Source organism: Eucalyptus grandis, chromosome 3 (genome assembly GCF_016545825.1).
Source record: "Eucalyptus grandis isolate ANBG69807.140 chromosome 3, ASM1654582v1, whole genome shotgun sequence".
Taxonomy (NCBI): domain Eukaryota; kingdom Viridiplantae; phylum Streptophyta; class Magnoliopsida; order Myrtales; family Myrtaceae; genus Eucalyptus; species Eucalyptus grandis.
Genome location: NC_052614.1, coordinates 62,981,090 through 62,990,780, shown reverse-complemented (window position 1 = coordinate 62,990,780; position 9,691 = coordinate 62,981,090). Strand labels below are relative to the sequence as shown.

The window sequence follows — 9,691 nt, the reverse complement described above, 5'->3', positions numbered from 1 at the left end:
TCAAGTGGTCGTTCTTTTATCACCGTCATGATCGGCTTGATTAGAGGAATTTTTCCTTTTTATATAATCCTTCAACTTTTTGTCCTGTAACCCACTGTTTAGTATCAGCCCCTTCATTTTTTTTTTTTTTTGTTTCATTCAATTAATTTATTCTTCCTTCTCGCTCCTCTGACGCTCTCTCCTCCTATCCTACTCAAACTCCTTGGCCTCTCTCCTCTTATCTAGCCTAACCTCCCAACCCCGCTCCGTCCTCTTTTTTGCCCACCAACTTGCTTCCATTTACCGTGTCCCAACCTAACTCCTCTCTTGATTGAATTCCTCCCAAACATACCTGCAAATCCTCTTTACATCTATGTCAAGCTCCTATACTTATGTTTCTTTTCTTCCCACTCATCCTATTCAAATTCGTGACAACTCTAGAACTTCTAAACCCAATTTTTATTTTTTATTTTATTCACTCTCCTCTTTCCCCAAGGGACATCAATGTGCTACTCTATGGCCATTTTGCTTGACCCACTATGAATTTTTTTAATGCCTTGTTCGTCAACCATACATGGGATCTTATACAAACTAATCCTTCTAAAAGTTTAGTTGGTGTAAATGGGCTTTAAAGTTAAGGAAAATTCAAAACTATCCAACGCTTCAAAACTCACCTCTTTGCACCAGGCGATATATTGAACATGTACATACAATTCATAACTAAATTGAACATGTACTAAAGTTCAAGAACAACATTAAACAAATTAAAAGTTCATAAACAATATTTCATATTAAACTAAAGTTCAATGACCATATTGAGCAAACTTAAACTTCATGGATCACATTGTACAATAGATCAAAGTTCAGAAATCATTTGTATCATTTACCTTTACTTCTAATGTCGATCAGGAATTCTCTTTTACTTTATTGCCTAAAACCCAGATAATGGGAGGACTCCTTCCCAATACAAGCCCATAATTAGTCGATAACCTCACAAACCCAAGAGCCATTAGGCCCAACCTTAAACCTAAATCATAAAACCCCAATATCCAAAAGAAAGTCCCTAACTAAATTACAAAGCCCAACGCCCAAAAATCCCATCACAAAATGGCCTGATGGCCCAAGTCCCTTATTACATATTAGCTGAGGGGAAAAACTGATACTTCTACAAGAACAAGGAAACACAAAGCACAAAGGCTCGGATGACAATCTAATCCAGGATTCTCCATTTAAAATATAGATTGTTAACTTCATCATCCACTACTCTCCTTCCATCACTTATTAAAGCTTCAAAGGCAAGTCTGATCCATAAGCAAATTGCCTGCCAAAACCTTGTTTACATAGAGTGGTTTGCCCATGAAGAACCATATTTTGCTCCTTCCAAATGCTGTATATAGTGGCATACCATGCTAGTTTTATCAGGACAATCTTTAAGCTTCCGCCCTTCAAGAATTGAAGAGCCCAAGAGAGCTCATATGGCCAATCCTCTGCTTGCCTATTTAGATGCAGCAAAACCATGACTCTATCCCAAAGCTGCCTCAAAAAATGAAAATACACATAAAATAACAGATGATCACAAGATTCATCGTCTTGCTTACAGAGCAAACCTACACCATTAATAGAACTCCACTACTTTCATTCTACCTTTTGTTTGTAGCTTGTTTAATATGACAAGCTATAAACACAAAATTATGGGATATTAGGGCACAACCATATGAGCCTATGCCACTGAATTTTGGTCCCCTGAGGTTTTAGCAGCTTCCGAGCCACCTTTTGGTTAGATCTTCCATGTTAGCGCCCAGGAAAATCACTTTTTCTTTTGTAGGTGGTGGAAGGACAACACAAACTACGGCTTGGATTTCAAGCAATTCATTTGATCTTGGGGATGGTCACCTCCATTCATCCTCCTCTATTACTTTGCGGCAACCTGGATCTTTAATGAATGAAGCATCAAAGATGATTCTTAATGAGTAAGTTGTGGTGTTTGGTAAAAATATTGAACCATTTTATCTCAAAGCTAGCATTAGCAAAAGCCCAAAGCTAAAGACAGACCATCCTTGCTTTGTCTTTACAACATTCTCAAAAGCTCCTCTTAAGGATTAATGAATTTTTTCAGTTTCTTTCTTATCCTCATAAACTAAAATTTTGCTTTTACTCTTTGGTTTTGCATTATTCATAGTCTCTTACCTTTAGACCCGGGATTCATTGAGGTAGCTCGGAGGAGCAAGAGGAACTCGATGTGCGATTGCTTAGGTTCGGGTGGCACCGGTGTCCCCTTGCCTAGGGTCACACAACCTTGGTGGCCCATTGCCTAGGCATACAACTTAAGGTGTTGCATGGCAACGTTTCGTTCCTCAAAATTTCTGTTCTTTGGTTTCCCGTTTCAGAACAAAAAAAAAGAAAAACCTGTATGGTAACGCTGTTGTTTTCTATTCTCGGAATAGAAAGTTAGCCCGGGAATAGATTTGGAGAAGAAATGAGAAGCAAAAAAAAATTTGCTTCTTGTCACAGAACAATTTCTAGAAATAAGCTGATTTTCTTTTTTAATTTTCTTTTATTTCCTTTTCTTGCCGCGACCACCGGTCAACCGCCCGAGCCGCCACCACTCGCCCGCCGCTGCCCGCCGCCGATCGGCGCGGCGCCCACCGCCGCCACCCGCCGCCGTCGCGCTGCCCACTCGCCGGTCGCGGTTGCCCGGCCGTCGACTATCACCTCCGGCGGCTGGCCGGCCGCGGCGGCGGTCGTGCGGCGGCGGCGATCCGTCGACAAGAATAAAAAATGAATAAATACAAATAAGAAATTGTCGCGTTACCAAACGCATTTATATTCTTTTTCTATTCCAAGAGTAGAAATTTTGTGTTGTTACCAAACGGGTTCTTTTACTTAGAAATTATTCCTCGAAGCAGAAATAGAAAAGAACCATTTCTGAAAAAAAAAACTCTTCCCGGGAAGAGAAGCGTTGCCATGCGTAGCCTAAGTGGCCCTTGTGCGATGCTTACATCTTGTCTAGATTTAGTTTGCCTGAAATTGTGCAACCTGTGCATTTTCTTGCTTGGGGTCACATGACAAAAGGATCTATCAGAGACTACGAGTGTAATAGGAGCATCCGTCGACAAAAGGATCACCCTAAGACGATCATCTCATGGCTATTGAGAATGAATCAAATCAGATGGTTCTATTTCTAAATATTTATGACTTGCTCCTACAGAACTAAGGTCGAAAATATTGAAAAAAGAAAATTTTACTCCAGCATCTTTGACGTCAATAAAGTCATGCACTTTCGATTATATATATACATACACACACACACACACACGCACACACACACACACACACATGTATGTATGTATTAAAAATTCTTAGTAGGTTTACCCTAAATAATATGTCACCAAGTTAGAGATAGGATTATAGAAGAATACAGTGACTAAATACGTTATGATCTACTTTCATATGAAGAAATAGTCTCTTATGTTTGTAGATAAGGAACACAAATGTGTAATGAAATCAAATTACAAAGACAACTCAAAGAAGAACAATCTCTTAGAAGTTTAGGAGGTTTCTATGCCCAATACGACCCTTCTTATAATGAAAAGTTAAAATCAAAATGCAAAAGAACTTGTCCTTCAAAAGAAAAAAAAAGAAATCAGTGTAACAAATCACAACTTCACAAAAATAAATGAAGACACCAAAATAGACCATAAACTAATAAGAAATTTTTAAAGATCTTAAATGTTACTAATGTGGTAGAAAAGGATATATTTCAAAACATTGTAGAATTAGTAAAAGATTAAATGAACTCTCATTAGATGATAATACTTTATACCAATTAAATAACATCCTTATAGAAACCGATGATACCTCTTATGATGAATTTCTTGAAGAAGAATGTCTTCAAATAAATGAAATAAAAACCTCTACAAAATCATAATATGAAGATGCCTCTCTTGATAAATCTATTCCTGAAATAAATATGTTGACAAAAGAAAAAGAATTCCTCTTCAACACCGTTGATGAACCGGAAGCCAAAATAGAATATTTAGATAGATTTCAATTTTCAATGAATATTACTTCTAAACCTAATACTTCTTATAATCTAAAAGATATTCTTAATAGAAAAAAAAAACTAGTCTAGGCTAATAAATATTAATGATCTCCAAAGTAAAATAAAACAATAAAAATTAGAAATACAAGCCTTGAAGGCTGCAAAAATAGAATTGAAACAAGAAATCTCCAATATAAAAGCTCTCATCAAAGGGAAAAGCAAAATTAGAAGATCAAAATGAAATCATTAATACTTCTAATACTTCTAATCAAAACTCTTTAATGCTATTAACAGAAATAACCTCTAAATGGATAATAAACATAATGATAAAAATCAATAATGAAGTTATTATTGAAACAATAGTACTCTTTGATACAAAATGCATCTTAATTGTATAAAAAAAGCCTTGTTCCAACAAAATACTTCGATAAAACATCTGAATCATTAAAATCAGCCTCGGAGACAAGTTAAATATTAAATGTAAATTGCTAGAAGACTTAATATTAATAAAAAGTCAAATGTCTTACAAAATTTCCTTTCTTTTTAATTAAAATATGATACAAGAAGTAATTCTAGAAACACCCTTCATACAATTAATTCAACCTTTTATAGTAACAAATGAAGGAATTGAAATTCATGATTTAAATAGAAAAATCACATTTCCCTTTATAACAAAATCACAAATGAGAAGCCTAATTATCTTATAAGAACATTCAATTTTAGGAATAAATTGTCTTATAAAAGATAAAGAAAACCAGCTTGAATTTTTAAAAGAAGACTCATAATTATAAAAAAAAAAAAAAAATCCTTAAAAACAAACATCAAAGATAACATAGCGTCCCTACAAAAACACAGAGAAAATTATATGTTCTACCTTACCTAATGCTTTTTGGGAAAGAAAAAGCATATTGTCGATTTATCTCATGAACAAGATTTTTCTGAAAATAAAATACCTACAAAAGCTCATCCTACACAAATGAATCAAAAAGTTTCAAAATTTTGCCACATAGAAATACAAGATCTTCGAACGAAAAAAATCATTAGAAAAGTCAATCACCATGGAGCTGTTTTGTTTTCTATGTCAATAAAAATACTAAATTAGAAAAATGTGTTCCCAAGTTAGTTATTAATTATAAAACTTTGAATACAACCTTTAGATGAATAAGGTATCCAATACCCAACAAAAAGGACTTGTTAAACAGATTATGTAGATCAAAAATATTTTCAAAATTTGACATGAAATTAGGATTTTGGCAAATACAAATCAATAAAAATGATCAATATAAAATTGCTTTTATTGTCCCTTTTGGTCAATATGAATGGAATGTTATGCTATTTAGTCTCAAGAATACCCCGTCAAATTTCAAATAATCATGAATGAAATTTTCAATCATTATTCAGATTACATCCTGCCTACATGGATGTTGTACTAGTTTTCTCCCCAATTTAGAACAACATTTCAAACATATATCTACCTTTATAAAAATAATCATACAAAATGATTTAGTAGTATTTCCTACTAAAATTGCACTCTTCCGGACCAAAATTAGATTCCTAGGTCATTATATCTGTTTAGGCACCATAATTCCCATAAAAAAAGATCAATCTAATTTACTGATAAATTCCAGAATGAGATTAAAGACAAAATCCAATTGTAAAGATTCTTAGATAGTCTCAATTATATTATAGATTTATTATCCAATATAAATATTCTTTGTAAAGGTTACAAAAGGATTCTCCACCATGGACTTCAGTCCATGCAAACATTGTCAAACAAATAAATATTCATGTTAAGGAAATACCATGCTTACACCTAGCTGATCCATCTACTTTCAAAATAGTTGAAACAGATGCTTCATATATAGGATATGACGGTATTCTTAAATAGGTCAAGAATACTAAAGAACAAGTTGTCCATTTTGTCTTAAAACATTAGAACTCAAACCAGCAAAATTACTCAACAATCAAAAGGAAATTAGTTTTTTCCATATCAAAATTCCAATGAGATTTATTAAACTAAAAATTTCTCTTGACAATTGATTACAAATTAGCCAAAGATGTTTTACAAAAAGACGTCTTGAATATTGCATCAAAACAGATTTTTGCAAAATGGTAAGCCATACTTTTAATATTTGGTTTTGATATTGAATTTATAAATAGTTCTTCAAATTCATTACCTGATTTTCTCATAAGAGAATTTTTACAGGAGATACAATCATGCCAAAACCCAAAAAGACAAAGACAAAGGCAAAACCATTACTGAAGCCTCCAATACACCACTAAAGCCAAAAGGCTTGACACTAATCAAGTCATGAGCTCAAGCACCTTGATCATTCTATTCTGAATATAACCAAATTATCGCAATAATCAAAAGATCAACATAGAGAATTATATCAAGAGGAAGATCATACCAGCATAGGGGGATTTTGCTAGACATTCCAAGAGCTTTAAGGGACGATGGCGAGGTAGAGAGGAAGCTTGTGAGGCTGTGAGATTGCCCAATTGCTGGTGTGCATAGAGGTGTTGGAGGATACGCTTCAACACAAGTGAGGACAAGAAAAAGAAAGGTGGAAGAAAAAGAAGAAATAAATTCAAAAAGGATCCCACATGGCCCCTACATTTGACTATGTGGAGTACAACATTTAAAGGAGGAAAAAGCGATGGGTAAGATGGACAATACACTATAAAAAATAAATAATAAAAGTGTTTGAGCTGGATGAGAAGTGAAAAAGCGCAACTCATTGTCAAGTCACTTTTCTTAAACATAATTTTTCTCCCTTAAATCATGTCTATTTTGCTAATAATAATTATTATTAGAAAGCAAGGTAACCTTCATTTAGGGAATCACCAACTTTTTTCCGAGTGCAAATTTCTAATGTGTGGATTGCCCAACGATTTAAGTTTTGAAAAGAATGAACCAAGGTGCAAGTTGGTGGTTTAATCCTACATAATTCTACTTTCCCATATGCTCTTAGGTTGATTTTACGCTTTGTGGTCATAATTCCAAACTCAACAACCCTGCTAGATGTTCAATCATTGTCTAGTCTACAAGCTCTTCCGAAATCCAATACAAACAATGGGTGGAAGATGAAAAACAAACTCACATTGACATGACACTTGGTAGCTCCCGATTTGCTGCAAATCCGACTCATTATGTGAAATCCCGATAAATGTCAAAAATATGAAAAGAAGAAGGAGAAGAAAAGTCTTGATTTTAATCGACACCAAACATTCCAAAGGATATCCCGACCACTTGATTGATTTGCATGAGGTCCCATTTGATTGATTCACTCATAGTGGACATAACACTTGGGAACTTCTGTTTTGATGCAAATCGACCTTTTGGTGAACTTTGTAACGGAGTGGAGCTTTCCCCGATACTTTCTCGGAAAGAAGAGTGCTTGTTTTACGAGACATAGAACACACGAACTCACATAGATACGACCAACTAGAGTCTAAGGCATTGGTCATAGCATAAAGGTCCATCTACAAGGCATATTCGATATCCTAATAATTCGTGGCATACTCAATTATCTCTTAACCCAGTTATGTTGGGCTCTTTAACAATTGTTGGAGCTCACTGTTGTTGGATTAAATTGGGTTGAACCAACTGAAGAAAGGTGTCAATTGAGGGGTTGGAACACCGAAGCATGAATACCGAATAAGTGAGCCCTAACACTTTGATTGAATGAACTGTCCCAACAACACTAAAGAAGACCACCCACAGTGCTTTTCTTTATGATAGACATGAGAAATAAGTTCATAACCTATCTATTTGCTAAAGCATTTTTGTCATTATAGCGGGATTTGGATCATGACTCATTTTTTTCCTTAGGATCACTTAGATGAGTCCTTTTCCCGAATCCAACCAAGCATGTTGCTTTAGGTGATCAACTCTTGACTAACCACCTGCCTTTCTATCAAAATCACTCTTGTGTACGACGATGACGCCCAGTATTTTTCCCAGCCCAGACCCTTTTCTTTCCCTTGTCTTTCCCATAAAAGTCTCAAAAAATGTAGGCAAAAAATTCATTGAACTTCCCCCATCTCTAACCCTATATATGTATATGCTCACCATCAACCATCTCAATAAACTTGTCATAGAGAGTTCAGAGGTAAAGAAAAGAGGAAGCGAAATCATGGAAATTCCTATGATAGATTTGAGTGAGCTTGGTGGTGAGAACAGAGCAAAACATTGGCAATACTTCACCATGCTTGTGAGAAATGGGGTTGCTTCAAGGTAACAGTTTGTGATTCATCGTCATCATCGACGAACTTCAATCTTTTTTATCAACCCAATTCACTCTCTTATCTTAAGAAATGATTATGATGATGATGTTTTTCTTACAAATTAAGAACCATGGTGTTGATCCTAAACTGATGAAGAAAGTGAAGCGTTTTGTCAACACCCACTATGAGGAGAATTTGAAGGCAACTTTCTATGTGTCGAAACTGCTTGAATGCTTAAAACATGCCAATAGTACTACACCTGATCTAGACTAGGAATGGCCCTTCTTCATCTGGCACTACCCGAAGTCGAACATTGAGGACTTCCCGAACCTCTCGAACGATTTCGGTGCGTGAGAAAATTAATCCCAATCGTAAGTTTACAACTCCTGATCATTTGAGAACTTTCATTATCCAACCTTGCTGTAGTGACTAAGTAATCAATAAAGAGACTAAGCCCTAGATATACCGAACTGGTTTGAAAGGTGATTTGGCAGATTAGTCGCTTAGAGTTCGTCATATTGCATTGGAGATCAATTTAGTCCACTTGCCTTAGTATCTATAATGTTTACCCAAAGGACTGACTAATCCTCCGTGCAATATTCCTTTTAGGCGGTAATGGACTAGTACATCACTCAGGTGATAAAGCTAGTAAAGAAGCTCTCAGAGCTCATCTGTGAGAACCTTGGCCTAGACAAGGACCACATAAAGAGGGCATTCTCAGGGAGAAATGGGCCTTCCGTGGGGATGAAGGTGGCGAAATACCCGGAATGCCCCTACACTAAGAGACTGTGGGGGCTCTGGGAACACATCGATGCAGGTGGGATCATTGTGATGCTTCAGGATGATTGAGTCTCGGACCTTGAGTTCCTCCATGAGGGGCAATGGGTGCCGATCCTGCGGTCCAACTATGCCAGCATATGCGTCAACACCGGGGACCAACTCGAGGTGGTGACCAATAGGCAGTACAAGAGCGTTTTGCACCGTGTCATGGTTGAGAAGAATGGTTGCCGGCTCTCTGTGGCCACGTTCTACAATCCTGCGGATGATGCCATCATCTTGCCAGCGACAAAGCTCCTGTACCCGAGAAGTACGCCTTCGGGGACTACTCCCATGCAGCCACAAAGTTTCAAGGGAAAGAGCTAAGGCTTGAATCAATGAGGACACTGATGAGCAATGGATGCAGTGGGGCTGCCTAGGATAGGAGTCGAGTTTTGTAGCTGTGACTAGTAAATAAGAGATGGTACTGAAGTCTCCTTGAGTAATTTCATAAGACTACTAGTTAGCTTGTGACGTCACTTGAGTATTCCCATTAGCGACTTGACAGTTGATCCTTGTAGAACTTATTGGGAGGTGGGGTTCGAATCCCCACCTTCTTGGGGGTTGGGGTGGGGACGAATTAGTTTTCAGGAGTGGGTTTCGATTCTCATGCCTTGTAAGGAG

The 9,691-nt window shown here is 36.4% G+C and overlaps 1 pseudogene; it reads left to right on the top strand.

The window, feature by feature from the left end:
- Window positions 1–8,160: 8,160 nt before the first annotated feature.
- Window positions 8,161–9,447, top strand: LOC104440290 (annotated as a pseudogene).
- Window positions 9,448–9,691: the final 244 nt, after the last annotated feature.